The sequence below is a fragment of the Thermobia domestica genome, chromosome 9 (assembly GCF_964235325.1).
Source record: "Thermobia domestica chromosome 9, izTheDome1.hap1.1, whole genome shotgun sequence".
Taxonomy (NCBI): Eukaryota; Metazoa; Arthropoda; class Insecta; order Zygentoma; family Lepismatidae; genus Thermobia; species Thermobia domestica.
Genome location: NC_137462.1, coordinates 92,607,855 through 92,621,541, shown reverse-complemented (window position 1 = coordinate 92,621,541; position 13,687 = coordinate 92,607,855). Strand labels below are relative to the sequence as shown.

Sequence of the window (13,687 nt, the reverse complement as noted above, 5' to 3'; positions counted from 1 at the left end):
AAAAACAGTGAAGGGAACCGACATTCAGACCACCTTTCACTCAACTAATAAGATCTGTTTGTCAAAGCTTTTCATTTAGTTTCAAATGTTCGTCTGCAATGAATTATATTACATTTTTTATGTCTCTTACGGAATATAAGAGCGACATCTTTTTCCCCTCAGAAACAAACAACTCAAAGGAAGTGGAAAAACTGGAATTTAGCAAAAATAACATATTAGTATTACTTCCAACAGCTATGCCTTTTAGGTTCAACGAAACATTTGATTAATGAAAAGGAATGATTATGAAAGAATTGTTGGAATGAAAAGATGGAAGGAAACGGAAGAATTCAGGGAAAACCCACATATGCAATGTTGTCCACCATGAATTTACACGACCTAGAATCGAACCACGCAACAGAATTGAGTTCTCTCACTGTTAAAAATACTTTCTTAAATCTGAGAAACTGTTTCTTATCTGTGCACCGAGAACATCTTTTCTTAGAAACAAGACTTTGAAATTCTCATTAATGAGAAATGAAGAAAAGGAGAGGAGTTATATAAAGCAGTACGAGACACTATACTGTTACTCTCATAAATGAGAATTACCAAATCTCATTTCCAAGAAAATATTGACTCGGTGCACAGATAAGAAACGGTTTCTCAAATTTAAGAAGTTATTTTTAACAGTGCTACCACTGAGTCAGGGGGCGCGGTGGCTCAGTAATAGAGCAATTACTTCTAGTTCGTGGGTCCCTGGTTCGATACACGGTCAAGTAACTTTGTAGTTGATAACATCATATCCGTGGATTTTTTTTCAGAGTACGTACTCTCGTTTCCTCCCAATTTCTCATTCCACCAATTCTCCCACCGTCATTCACTTGCTTTAGTCATCGTCTTCCTTAGCCTAAAGGGCATGATTGTGGGGACTTCAACTGAAGGATTTCATTTCATTTCTACCACGACCCACCGTGCCTTCACTGCAACATTATCAGAGTAGTAAGGTCTTTTTTGAGTTTGGGGGGGCGGTGGCTCAGTGGTTGAGTGTTCACCTCCGGTGCTTGGGGTTCCTGGTTCGACCCCAGCTAGCGCCGTGTGGACTTTGTGGTGGACAAACACCGTGCTCGTGGGTTTTCTCGGCGTTCTCCCGTTTCCTCCCACTTTTTCATTCCACCATTTCACTCATTTTTCCTTATCACCGTCTCCTTTAGCATAACCGGCATAACCGTGGGACGTTAAACTTAAAGATTTCATTTCTTTCTTGAGTTTATTGTTTTACATTCTTATTCAACATCGAAGTTAGGAGGTTCTCCAAACACGAACGAAGATTGGGGACCATCTGGGACATGGGCTATTCACAAACTATCAATCAAGATCAAACCTTACAGCATAGGCCGTTATCTCGTCTCCTGTACCGAATGGATTACAGGACCACATCATCACCAATTCCAGCAGAATAATAAGGAATGCTGTGTCAAAATTAATATTTTTTTCTCTATAGTACGTATGATTTCAAACAAAATTTGCAACCTATAGAGATCTCACATCGTACATACTTCGTAGATATTTCGTAAAGAGCAAAATTATTGCACTTTAGAATGGAGCTTCGGTAATAAAGGTGTCATCATATTTGAATAGTCATATTAAAATAACTTGGTTACTTACCCCTACATACTTGAAATGATACGTAAAAAAATTCCAAAAAGTATTTTAGTTGGTCAAATATCACTCAATTTTCTTTAACTCCAGATATACCTTAGCGTACACTCCTTTTCGAAAAGATATAGGCAGTCAGGTTTGTTTGAGGATGACTATACACTCCCATTCAAAAGACTGTGAAATCCATTGAAATGTGGATCTATATCCTTTCGTTAGTGAAGAACTTTAAAACAAATCATGGGTTCCTACTTCTGAATTGAACATACGTATGTCACTCTAATGATAAGTGAAATTAAAACGCTTTTAAAATATTGTGTGTCTTTTTTATTTAAAAAAACGATTCTTTTACTCATGAGTTACCCAAAGCCTATTGGTTGTGTGCCTCTACTCAGTTCATTCACTTACAAAACGTAATAAAATCAATTGCAGCATTTTTCTATTATATAAAGGGATAACAACACATCCAAAAGAATTTGAAAATTTCAAAAAATCAAAAAATGTGTTACGAAACCTCATCTTCTGCCACACTCCTACGTAAACAATTTTTCTTTTATGCACTTGTTATGTGTACAGACAGAGCAAGCTACTTGAGAAAAACGTGATTGTATTGCCAATCAAAACACCGGAAGTAAATATTTCTAACATCTGTTGTTCTCTTCGGTGGGCTTGGATTTGATCCTAAGAGGAAGATTATGGTGAAATAATGTTATCTTCAAGTCTCATATTAGAGATGTAACAGAACATGATTCTTCTTGTGTCTTGCATGACAACTTAACAACGAAACAGCGAACGTATGGGAACTTTGTGTTTTTAAAGTTCTCATACGATATAATGTAATTGTGTTGAAATACATAAAATACACTGAAGTTACTTACGATCCAACTTAAATTCTCGAATTTGAGCACTTCTTAATTCCTTTGTTTGGTGGAAGCCTTGTACCTATAAACAGTATACTGATAAAGAAGTCTTTGTTCTCCTATCTACGTCAGAACCTTCAATGTGATTCAGCCTTTTCCTGTCATATCTTAAGAAAACGGACGTTAGTAGTCGTAACAAGGATGTAATTCGTAGTTATAAGAAAATCAACTCATCCAGTGGCGGACCTCGAAGGTAAAAGCTGGGGGGAGGGCAACCAGAACCCAGACTATGATATGTATATTATGAGTTTACTACAGACGTTCAAAAATATATAAATAATAGCTTAAATTATTTTTGTCACACATAAAACTGGGAGAGAGGATAGATCCTCCAGTAGGAAAGTCCCTCAAAGTCAAGTGGGAAAGTTGTCGCTCAAATCTGATTGTCACATAGCACATCTAATAGAACATCATGAAAAATGAAAATGAGCAAAATTTAAGGTGCTATGAACCAGAAGGATAGGAGCTACGGTACTTCAAAATTTGAATATCCAAAAAATTATACCATGGAATTATGTACCTTTAAAGTAAATATCTTAAAAACCGTTAAAGCAATTAAAACAAAAGTTGCACTATATAATGAGAACAAAATGCTATATCGAAAACTACAAACAGTGTTGCCATAAGTGAAGCACTGTTGCCAACACAGCATAAAAATATTTTGTTTGAAATAGCACCATATATAAATGTGCAGATATTTAAAATGCACTAATGTAAAGAAACGTGAAATATATACATGGCGTTAGGTTATACTTAAAGAAAATGAATTAAAAGTTGTTTCCTAAAGTTTAGTCAATAATATCTTTGGTAATCGATGATTGGAAGTAAAATCGCGGAATGTCCTCCAAATCATCTAATTGATTTTGATAGCCAATCTTCACGTCATATTCCATATTCACATATGATGAATTACAGTATAAACAATGAGAAAATTTATCTTTCATTTTAATACGTAGTTTTTCAAGTAAAGTATGGTAACTTAATAATCTCCTTGCATAATTCATTATGACTGTTATAATTGAATGTAGTATAGCTGTTACTTCTAGTTAATTAGCCTTAGATCCATTAATAATATAAAAGAACCGGTTTTAAGCATAGGTATAGTGTTATACGAAAAGGGCTTTCGATTCGCTTGATTCTGCAATCGATACTTAACTTAGTATAGTTTAACATGTATAAGTTAGACATTATGCAAATAAGTATAAATAGCTGAAGTTTTTTTGTTTGGAACAGAAAGTTTGCTCAGACTGGAATGGAACCAATTGCTGGAACTAAACTTATAGGAGATGAACTGAATAAGAAGGTACGAATTGGTAGCTCGAGGGAGCTTATTGGATCGTATTTATCGCTTCGCTTTGGCTTCTAATTTAGACGAAAATTATCGAGGCTTTAACACAGTTGTGTAATCGTCTCTCTCTCTCTCTTTCTCTCCCTCTCTATCTCTCTCTCTCTCTCTCTCTCTCTCGAAGCTCTTTCATTTCGTTTCGTTTCTTCAGTTGATCATACTTCCTGGTTTTAAGAAAGTTACCAGAGGCATTTTGCCCGAAAATTTATCGAAGGATGCGATTTACAATTCTAATAGGGAATCCTAAATGAAGATTGAGTCCTTCTGTGTTTTTAGGGTTAATTGTAATGACTTAGAATCCTTCTCAACCCCATTTGCTAACTTTGTCGTTAGTCGTTTGTCATCCGGCGTAATTCCTTTGGTAACTAGTGAATGAAGAGATTTTCAGATTGGTTGAAACATTAAATTTCAAAATCTAATTTTCATATTACTTTGTCATATTGTTATGGACTATTAAACATTACAAAAACATGAAATGAAATAGAATGTGTTAATAATCAATTAAACATGAATATTGTAAATATACAGTAGCAATACTTTCTTTGTTTAGTGTTGTTGAATTAGTAATTTAAGCTACAAAATTTTCTAATCGATTTATACTTTGGTGAATCTCAAAGACCACAATGTACTATATTTTTTAAAAAAAATAAAAAACGTTGAACAATTGTAATACCAATGAGACGAAGTGAAAATCATTTGAATAAATATTCACATTATATATTTTTTGAAATGTACCATCCAGTTTCATTTATAAAATATGCAACTGTTGTACACCGCTTGCACAGCTCACAGATGACGAGAAGAACCCTAGCAGAAGTAGTGTGACGTGGGTATGGGCTCGCCCACCTTTCGCACGGGGGTTTCAAATGACACCACGGAATAGCACACAGATAACTACCCGAAGTAGCAGACAACATCTAAGTATAGACCACACTTCAAAAAACGAAAATGGACTTGACCGTGTCGTTGACCTTTCCCCGCTATCCCCTGTTTTAGGGTTTTTCTCGTCGCCTGTGAGCTGTACATTGTTTGAACTAATTTTTACCGCGTTTTTCTGTTTCTTTTTCGGTGATTTTATACATTGATTATACTATTGTAGTTTACTAGTTATTTAGATGTCATTATCCTGATGCGTTTGCATAATGGACATAGTCCGTGACGTTAACCGTCCGATTTATGAACACTACGCTGTTGTACTACGTATCCGGCATAATCTTGTAGAGCGTCTAAAATACTAAGACATCACAGATCATTTGGAGCTGGAAACATATTAGGCAGATTTGAGGGGGCAATGAATGAATTTTTCAATGACTGTATTCACGCTTTTCTTTGTATCATTCGAATATATAGCGTTCTCTGATGCTTCTCGTTTCTGTTTTCTTACTATCTTTAGTTTTGTTATTTATTTTCTATTTTGTTACGTACTATTTAGCTTTTTTCATTACTTGTGTTTTAATTTTATTTTTGATTCTTTTAATTTATTTAATGTGTATTTTATCATTTACTTTCATATACCCTTTTAGAAAACTCTGGTTTAAAAATCATGATATTGGTTATTGATTTTAGGTTGAAAGTCCATCTGTAGCCTTAAACTAAAAATACAAATCGCTGAGGAAAAGGGCACGGAAGGCTTGTGGGATAAAAGTTTGTCATTTTGTGTGTGGGATTCTGCAAAGAATATCGCCGTCTTTCATCATACTGTCGCAGTGCTTAGTAACATAACATTTGTTGAAAAGCCAAATTTCCTTACATTTTATCTCATATTCGTAAAATTTCCCTTTTTCCCTCCTTAAAAAAATCTTTGCTAAATCTTCCTAAATTTCCCTCAAACTAGCATCACTGGTTGAGTATAAATATAAAAGGATCGTAGAAGATAGTTCTGAACGCTGATTGGCTGGTCTGAAGAGACCCAGCCAATTATAATAAAAGTTGCCAAAAGTGAAACTAAAACACCATAAAGCCCTTTATCTTCCTAGTCTGGCAGAAAAATAAGCTACAAATCAAGTTTTTAAAATAACTTGCCCCACTGTTCGTAAATTTTAAGTCCTGTATTCCAATTCATAACACAGCTTTTCTCTTTTTCAATAAATCTGGCCTCCTTCCACTTTCTTATTAACGTCCTTTGTTCCAGTCCTAACACTTCAACCTCGCATCAATTAATATCATGTCTTGTGTCCCTCGCATGCTTAAAAATGGAATTTATTTCTCTTTCCAATCTTACATCATCTTTATGTTGTTTTAACTTTTCTTTCAGTTTTTCCCCTTTTCACCAATATAACACCTGTTTCATTCATTATATTTTATCTTGTAAACCACTCCTATTCTTTCCATTAGCTCCTCTCGGCTTCTCTCTTTCTCTTCGTGCTTCTTATTCTTCATGCGTAGCACGTCCAATAGTCTCAATAGTCTCTTGCTCCCTTTCCTATACGTTTAAACGTTCCCCCATTTTCTTTAGAGCTCTCTTGATTATCTATATGTCTTTCTTTATATATTCTATTCCCTACTATGGCGTCTTTTCTTCCTCTCCATGTTCTTTCTTATCTTCCTCCTTCTTCTTCTTCTTCTTACTATTCTGGTCCTTGCTTCCTATCCTTTCCATTCTTAACTTTCTTTTATCATATAAGTTGGTTTCCAGTTAGTTTTGAAATTCCTCTCTGTCTTCTTCTGCTTTCTTTCTGTCACTACTAATGCACATGAACCTCTCCTCCATATTTTCTGTGAAGTTTCTCTTTTTGTTGATCGATCAACATCTTTCCGTTTATGACGGACGTTCCCTGATGCACACTTCTTCTGAAACTATTCTGTGAACAACTTGTCACCCAGTCTGCTTATTTTCATATCTAGAAACACAATTACCCCTTTCTTTTCTACTTCCAATTCGAGTTCTATGCCTTTCTCCTGATCTTCTATTTCCTTCACAAATTTATTAAGTTGCCTCCGAGTACCCTTCCATATATGTAAGCTGTTCCGTAAAGGAAACAAATAATCTCAGTGTTGATGTCCTCAATACTTCCCCTCCTCCATTAATCAATCATTACACCATTCATTATTTTTTGTCTACTTCCCTCTTTCCCAGAACAGTTATAATAAATTTCCCCAAAGCCATCAAAAATATAGTGAAATACAAAATATCCACCATTTCATTACTGAAGAGTGGACGTAATCACCTCCTGAAAATAGCAGAAGAAAATATAAAAAGAGCAAGAAGATTGATTCACTTTTCTCACCTTATAATTCTGTTAAAGCTTTCGATTAATATAAACCGGAGGACGGAGTAACCGATACTAATGTAGCACGACTCCAACCCTTGCAACAATATTTCACTTCAGTTACATAAGTGCTCGCGTTGGGCGAGAGTATCCTAGTTTTGGTTCCCTCATCTCAAGAACAGATTAAAGAAATTTTCTTTCAAAATGTATGAATGACAAACTAATATCTAGTGGGCTTAATCGCTTACACTCTCGTCTTTGATGCGAGCGGTCCCGGGCTCGATTCCCGATGGAGACATTCGGTCGAAAAAGGGTAAAAGCTTTCTCAGATCAACCATACTGAGTGAGATTTTCCTGGGTTTTCCTCATTCACAGCAGGCAAATGTTGGGATGATACCTAACACATAGGGCCCAGGCCGACTTCCTTCCTTCCCCAATGCTTTCTTCTTACCCTTTCCACGGATAGTGTGATCGTCGAGGAACGTCATCTCTCGTACTTGACGCAACATGGTCGTAGACGCCGTAAGCCCATGAATTTAATTCCCAAATCCTATACCAATATCTACATTTTATTCATTAAGAAAATGGATCCACTGTGCGAGTGGTAGATGACTAAGTTGTTAATACGTATTATTGAAGGATGGGACCTATGCTACACAAATACGAGTATAACCTTCGAAAGGCAGTTAAATTTGTTTAACGAGTAATAAAATTCATTTTAAGAAGCACATGGATGTAGAATTAACTCACTGTTCTGTCAAAGAAAGGAGTAGCCTTTAATTGGCAAGGGTTGAATAACACTTGATTAAGAAATTATCATGTTATTTTAAGAAACAAAAATACAAAATAAACAATCTGTACGAAATAAAGAGAATTTTATAACTAGGTTGTTATAATTAAAATTATTGAGAAAGTGTTTTAGGTCAAAATAATTTTTCGGAACTTCTAAATGTTTTCTTTTAATTTTGAACAAACAGGAAAATAGGATTTATATGCCATAATATCCAAAATTAAAAAAGAAATAGACAAAATAATACACAAAAAAGTATTACCTTGCTAATAAGGGCGTACTACTTTTGATTTTAAAATACTGACTACACTTGTGTATATTTTAGTTTTCTAAGCATGTTGTTACATGATAGGCACGTATCTATTTCAAACTTAAACCGCGCTGACTCTGAAGATATGCTATTTAAATTGAAATTTAAATCAATAGATAAGATTGATGAATGGAGAAAATATAGAAGTAAAACTTTCAAAGTGAGAGATAAAATTTACGTTTAAAAGACTTTTCAATAAGTATAGAAAAGTTAAACATAACAAAGATATTACTTTTCTACGCCTAAGTTCCTTGCGTCTCTTTATTAATTCAATTTTATCATTTTTCTCTTAATTTGCTATTATTAATAAAAATGATTTATACGTTAAAAAGTGTCTGGAGTTTTATTATTAGTTTCTCAAAGAAGAACTTTTTGGGAAAGATGAAGACCAAGAGTAGAAAGCTACCTTTATCACCTTCCATTCAAGGGTTTTACGTAAAGGAATCTCGAGCGGAAGTCTTCTGCATTTGCCCAGAATCGATTCCAACGATCATCCATCAAAACGGAAGAGATGGTGAAGATTCCGACAGCATGATAAAACGCTTGGCACTGCAAACATCTTAATATCATATCCACCGGTGCTACACTAGTAACTTTAATAAAAAAAAATATACCCAGCTGTACGTCTCTTGAGGCTTTTGAGATTACCTTGATAAGTGCTTCTTGTTGATGTATGTTTTAAGAGCATGAGATAGCCAAACCAAGCAATAAACATGAAACGTTTTGTGTGTAATATGACAGAAGTAGGTAAGTTGAATTATGTAATCCTGTATTACTACTTCTAACAAGGATTGAAATATTATATCAAAAGAAAATAAAGTACGTTAACAAAATTTACAATGTTTCATCTGTTAAGGCATAAATTAGCCAATTTATTAACTGTTCTCGGGTTTTAAATGTTGAAGCTCGAAGTTAAAGTAGTTTACTGTTTTGATATATTATTACGCTCTCATTCTTCCTTCAATGTTTGCATGAAATTACAGGTTGAATGTGAGTCATTCTTAAGAATATCATCAATAATGTATATATACAATCTGGTAGTTAAACAATGTATTTTTCTTTTACATATAAAGAATAAATAAGAAATATGTTTCAACATTTAAAAAAACTATTGTTTGGTATTGGCAACGAAAATACTTTTTTAGCACTATAAAAATTAGATTTTGTTGATTTTCTTGAAAATTATGAAAAAGAATATACCCTCAAACATCTCATTTTTTCAGTTTGATATGATCCATCCGTTGATAAGTTTCATCTTTAATTAACATCAAGTTAGACCAATAGTTCTCAAACTTTTTTGACTGGCGACACACTTTATTGAAGTTCCTGGACATGGTGACAAACTTGTTTCTTACTTTATTATAAATAATATAATAATAATAATAATAATAATAATATCTATTATAGTAATAAAACCAATTAGTTTTTATAATGACTCTATATAGCACTGAGCATTATTGCTACCGCTGGAAGTGTTAACTGATGCAGACTCTCTTAGTTTTAACTAACTATTTTCAAATTCTTCATGATTTTTAAATTCCAAAATTTCGCGACACACCTTAGGTGACTGCGTGACACACCAGTGTGTCGCGACACATCGGTTGAGAACCACTGAATTAGACAAAAGTTAAAGTTTAAAATTTAATTATAATTTTGCACTAACACGCATAAGAAAGATGTTTAAATTACTTCTATAAATTATTGGATAAAAAGATTAGAAATATTGCATATGAGAGACTATTATTATTATTATTATTATTATTATTATTATTATTATTATTATTATTATTCAGAGAATACGGTTTTGTTACTTACCTTTACAAATTTATTGTTGGAAGTCGGGGAGGGAAATGACGCAGGGAGTGGAAGGATGTAAGCAAATTTAATCACTTAAATATATAGAAAAGTGCTCAGTTTAACACAACATATTTTAAGTAACTATATTAATGTCTCATACAGCTGAAGACCAGAACAATAATAGATTCGTCCGGAAAGTGTTACATTAAAAGAAATTGCAAAAGAATGCTTATTCCAAGGAGCAATGTAATCACTATCCGATAACCATATTAGGTTTTTGATGAAACAAATTACACTGTCATTAGATAAATGCAATTAAAATGTAGCTTGATACATAATTTCGTATCTTCCTTGAATGATAATTTCTAAGAATTCTTAAAGAAAAAAAACATTACTACGTGAAATATGAAGTTGTCCTTTTCTCGCCACTACATATGTGGCGAGAAAGTGCCATTGTACACTAAACATGTGTCATTGTACAGTACCGTGGCATACTCTTGTTAAACTGTGCAAAAGAACGGTTCAGCATACAAGGGAAACATAATTTGTCATTTGTCTAGCAGTTTAAAGTCTGACAACTTCACTACCGTCATAAGCTATCCTAAAGTGACGACATCGCACATTTAGTTCTGGTGCGAAAAATCCAGTTAGCAACTTTATACAATACCTTCGTATTATGCAACCCAAATTGTTGCTAATGTATACTGGTTGCATAACATGCAAGGGGAAAACTCATTCTCTCTTCAGTATACTTATCACTGTACTGTACTTGTTTTACCGGAGTTTGAGAAATTAAATATGACATATTATTAATTGGTGGAATTATATTAATATTAGTATTATTTCACATGGAATATGATTCCAAATTAAATATTTGGTGTTGATTCACTTCGCATTTTGTTTAAAAAAGCACAATAGCTAGGTGGAGAAAAAAATATTCTAAAGTTATGAGGAGAGGCCACGATGTAGGGATCTGAAATTTGGTCCATAGACGTGTCCTTCTCTAAACATTTACCTCATACTACCTTATAATGTTCACATTAATGGTTTAGTCCCTTAACATCATCTGCATAAAAGTTTAGGGAGTTAGAAGCAAACAAGGTTTTTACCTATTAATGGCTTTCTCATCATCCATAAAACGCCCATCCGGTAAATTTTCTCTACATTTTTCAAGAGAAAGTAGTTGGGCAGATCTGCCCAGTAGTTGGGCAGTAGTGGTACAGAAACCATCTTCCACATTGTATTTATAGTTCGTTGGCAACACTGACCAAATGGGTATGTCTGGGTGCAAAGTGATATAATCAAACAGTTGCTCGAGTCACGTTCTAGCAATGAGCCAAAAAGGAACATGATGGCCTCAGGCGCTTATGCATAACATTCATTTTTATTCTGTCAAATATGCCATATATAGGGTCACAAACACCAACAAACGAACCCCTTATAGGGTCGGGTTGCGGGTTTGCCCATAATTTGAAAACGGTTTCGTACTTCTCATAGCAAGAGCTTTCAGACGATATATATTTTCTCCCCAGGATATGGAATCATCCCTAGTTAGTAACATGAAATTCCTGGCTTTACTGTTCTAAAAATAATTTTATCATAAAATATTGGAAGTTGTTCGATAATTTATACTTTAATATTGTTCTCTCAAGTAATGTCTAAGGAAAAGAGAAAAAGAATTGTGTCCTTGGGACAAAATCAGGTGATCCACTTTTGAATGACAACATTTGATGGATTTCTTTTTCCCAGTTCTGCCACGAAATGTTAAGAAATTGGCGGAAAATAAAAAAAAAGCGTGAGAATTGGACATATGCGTTGCTATGAAGAGTGTAGTTCAAAAGAATTCTTTGATACTTGATCTGTTTCAAGCACAGGCTGTGAATGACAGAAAAACAAAACATTTGTAACTGTATCTAATGGATAAGAAAAAAAGAAATAGCCATTGAAAACTTCGCAGCTTCTTTTCTATTCGAAACCTTAGAGGAAGTTTCTAGTTTCTTTTTGATTAAAGCAGGTGATCACAAGGCCACAAGCAGCAATAAAGGTCTCCAAAGGAAGATTTCATACGTAAGAAGAGCACTCATGGAGAGGCAATGAATCAGTGAAACTAGTGCGCAATGCGCGGATCGTTGACACTAGCGCTGCGGTGGCGTTCGAACGAAACAGTGCGTACCTAGCGGGATATTATGTTGAGGAAGATTTCGATAAGTTGGTCACCTGCTGTGTCAAATCTTTGAACATTGGTGGAAACTATGTGAAAAAATAGTTTAAGGTGTGCTTTTTTCATGTAAAAATAAATTTGGCTTGAATAAACCTGTTTTAGTATTTTTTTTTTAAAAAAAAACGGTGCTTACTTTCCAGTCATATCTCGTAGATTTCATTGACCTGAGCAAACTGATATGGGTGAGTGTAAATCCTCATGAGTAGTTTTCGAGAGAATCCAGAAAATTGATTTTTATCGCAGTAAAAAGTATGTCGCTCTTTGGAAATAATTAATAGTTTATTTTTTTACCCTATAGGTTTATTCATTACACATCCATATAGAAAAAATAAATAAATAAATAAATAAATAAAATAAAATAAAAGTTCTGTGCACCGAATCCCAGGGTATGGATTTGATGTATTTTCTTACGCAAAATCCAAATTTTGAAACCCCAAGACAATCGACATTGTCATTTTTTTAATGTTCGAAAAACTTTAGGGATTTTGCATAAGAAGAATACAGGTAAGACACCCATACAATACCAAAAAAAAGTTCTGGTAGTGGACCCCAGGGTATGGATTCGATCTATTTTGGTACATAGAATCCAAGTTTCGAAACTCCAACACGATCGACCGTGTCAATTTTTTTTTAATAGGCGGAAAATTTTAGTGCCCATTTTGCTACGTAAGACAGAACATACGTTTTTCGCTCATAAAACAAAATTGACACGGTCAATCCTCCTGGAGTTTGAAATTTCGATTCTGTACAATAAAATACATCGAACTCATGCCCTGAGGTACGCTGGACAGAATTGTTTTTTGTATGGCTGTGTTACGTGTATCCTCCATATCTAAAATCGCTAAAGTTTTTCGTCCATAAAAAAATGGTATGTTCGATCGTTCTGCGGTTTCAAAATTTGGATTCTGTATAACAAAATAGATCGAATCCATACCTGGTATCTAGTGCACAGAAGTCTTATTTATTCACTTTTATATTATATTTTATTTGTGTGTGTGTGTGTGTGTGTGTGTGTGTGTGTGTGTGTGTGTGTGTGTGTGTGTGTGTGTATGTGTATGTGTGTGGCTGTGATTTATCCTGAATGAGTGTGATACTGATCAAAGCCAAGATGAAACCGCTTCAGCTAGAAACAAAACTTTGACAGGACATAGCATTTATTACGTAAAGTCCCATAAGGAAGAATCTCTTTTTGGAAATTTGGACCCCCCCCCCCATAAGAAAGCGGGAAATGAGGGTAACAATCATTATCGTAAAATGTTTATATCTCCGAATCACTGAAGAGTAGATATATGATATTTGATATATGGACATCCCATATAAAATGACTAGATACGTGTTTCACTGTTTTTAAATATTTCCTGTAGAAGGGAAAAACAAAGGCAGGAAGACAAAAAAAGGGTGGAATTACAATTGTTTTCACAGAATGACCATATCTCAAAATCCTTTAAGCTTAGAGGTAT

At 34.2% G+C, this 13,687-nt stretch overlaps 1 protein-coding gene across 1 annotated transcript in view; it reads left to right on the top strand.

Moving 5' to 3' along the window:
• Positions 1–13,687, top strand: part of LOC145694859 (putative G-protein coupled receptor AH9.1) — a 383,535-nt gene that overhangs the window by 233,190 nt on the left and 136,658 nt on the right. The gene's annotated exons all lie outside the window — the stretch shown is intronic.